Source organism: Tupaia chinensis, unplaced genomic scaffold (genome assembly GCF_000334495.1).
Source record: "Tupaia chinensis unplaced genomic scaffold, TupChi_1.0 Scaffold149184_1, whole genome shotgun sequence".
NCBI lineage: Eukaryota > Metazoa > Chordata > Mammalia > Scandentia > Tupaiidae > Tupaia > Tupaia belangeri.
In genome coordinates, this window is record NW_006209032.1 from 137,314 (window position 1) to 139,568 (window position 2,255).

General features: G+C 62.3%; 1 long non-coding RNA gene across 1 annotated transcript; it reads right to left on the reverse strand.

Annotated features, from left to right (window-relative positions):
- Positions 1-591: 591 nt before the first annotated feature.
- On the reverse strand, positions 592-2,025 carry LOC102475823 (uncharacterized). The gene is made up of 3 exons (XR_337712.2): positions 1,917-2,025; positions 967-1,052; positions 592-826 (listed from the first exon to the last, which is right to left on the reverse strand). It is a non-coding gene; the product is annotated as an uncharacterized LOC102475823 (long non-coding RNA).
- Positions 2,026-2,255: the final 230 nt, after the last annotated feature.

Sequence of the window (2,255 nt, forward strand, 5' to 3'; positions counted from 1 at the left end):
TCGCAGTGGTCTCCAGTGTGCTCAGATGAACCCGGAATCCGAGCCCAGGGCTCCCACGTGGCTCCAGTATCACACAGAGGTGCTGCGCCCCCACACCACTGGCTGGAGAGAGACAGAAACAGAGAGAGGGACAGTGAGAACGTGCCCTCCGGGGGGATGGTCATGCTGCAATCCCTTCTCCTCCATTCTCCTCCTGGGATTTTGGACTCACACACACGCCCAGCCTGATTTTCAAGCTGTCAGGTCCGGGACTTGAACCATGGTGGGTCATGTGAGAGTCTAGTGCCTCAGCCACTATACCACTTGCGGGTCCCTCAGCTTCTCTTTTGAGAGTCCCTCCCCCAGGAGGTCCTGAGAGCTTGGTCCTGGAGACCCAGGACCCTTTCCAGGAGATGTTCAGGATGGTCCGAGGTCCCATCAGTGGAGTCTGAGACTCCTGCAGGACCAGTCTACATGGGACATGGGGCAGGTTCTGGCTCTGACCCCAGAGAGGAGGTGCCAGAATCTAAGCCATCAGGAGACCTGGCTGGAGCAGCCTCCTCCCCACCACACTGGCCCCGCCCAGAGCGGCCCCTTTCTCACGTGCAATCCTCATTCAGCTCGGTGGGAGTCCCAGGGCTGCCCAGCCTGCAGGGCCAGCGGACCTCGTTGAGGCTCTGTCTGGCTGGACACTGGTTCAGCTGATGCCAAGCAAGGCCAGGTCACACTGAGTGGGGTCTCAGATTTCAGACTGCAGCCATGGGTTGAGGCGGAGGCCCTGCTGGGGCTGGGGGGAGCTTCACAGTCAGGTGCTGGTGCTGGAGCTCTTTGGGGAGAGGGACCTGGCCTTGGGGAACCAGATCGTGGTTGTAAAGAGGAGGTGCTTGGGAGATAAGCACCCCCTCTGCTCACCTTGCTGCCTGCCAGCAGGGCATGGAAACAAGGCTGGGGACCGGGTTTCCCCATCAGGGCCGGCCCCAGTCTTACCAGGTCTGAGGCCAGGCTCCCTCCTCCCCAGCAGAGCCTGGGACTTCTGGGACTTCTCTGTCTGGAAGCCTGGGAGGAGCGGCAGGCTGGGAGCAGTGGGGAGAGGCCGGGTGGATTGTGGTGATAAGACCCCCCCATCCTCATCCCTCCCGGGCCCACCATCTCCTTAACAGAGGTCCTGGGCTAACCCACCTCGCCCTTCTCCCCCAGCTGGTAGGAAGACAAACGGAATCAAGGGTGCCTGCCATGGAGAACCATGTGGCTTCGTCTGGGCCAGTGGCGCCTACAGGGCTGGGGGGAGTAACAGCTCATGAAAGTGTCAGAGCGGATTGTACTGTCCTGCACGCAGGGGTGCAGACCAGGCGCTAGGGGCCTCCGTGGGCGGGGCTGCAGGTACCCCTCCTCCAGGTAGACCGACTGGGGGCTGGGGCTGCTCTAACAGGAGAGACAGGGAGGTCAATGCTCACCCCAAGGAGCCCTGTGGAACATGGGACCTCCCTGGGAGAGCGGGCAGGGCCTCAGCCCAGGGATCCACTATAGTCCCCCAGGTCAGCTGGCTCCAGGGCTGTTGCTACAGCTTCTCGGCCCCTTGTGCTGGACACTCGCCACTGGGGAGGCTAGAAGCCACTTCCCTCTTGCTCCAGCACCCTGCTGATGGCCCTGCAGTCCCTGACTTGGGGAAGCCAGCCTGAGGTTGCTGGAGCTACAGGGATGTTCCACGGTCATCCCGAGGGACGAGATGGTCAGGACCCTCTAGCCAACTGACCAACAGAGGATGCCGGGCTGCAAGGCCCTTCTGGTCTCCTCCCTCCTGGGAAGCGCTTCTCTAGCTCTAGAGACGTCACCGTGAGAGCGTTGTCGCTAAGGTGTAAAGTGGGCAGTGCTGGGGCTCGGCCCTCGCCCTAGACTCAGTCTTCTCAGCAGGGCTAGGGAAGGGGGGCGTCATCTACCTGTCCGTTCCGGGCGGTCAACTCCTCTTCACTCAGCCAGAAGCAGGTGGCAGGGAGGGGACACTGCCCCAGACTCAAAGAACTCCCAGTGGCTGGGCTTACTGGAGCTGGTGCCCAGGAGCCAGGCTGCGGTGGGGCAGGGCAGGGGTGGGGTCAGCACCGCACCCCTCCCCCACCCTTCCTCTCAGACGCCCTCTGCCCAAGCCCAGCCAGCCCAGGGTTCCACGGAGCTAAGCTCCTTAGCATCACGACAGGCATAAACAACATCTGTGCCCTGCTGTCCTAGGGTCTGGTGTCCTGACATCCTAGGAGAGCCCTGGGGACTGTCCCCACTCCTGC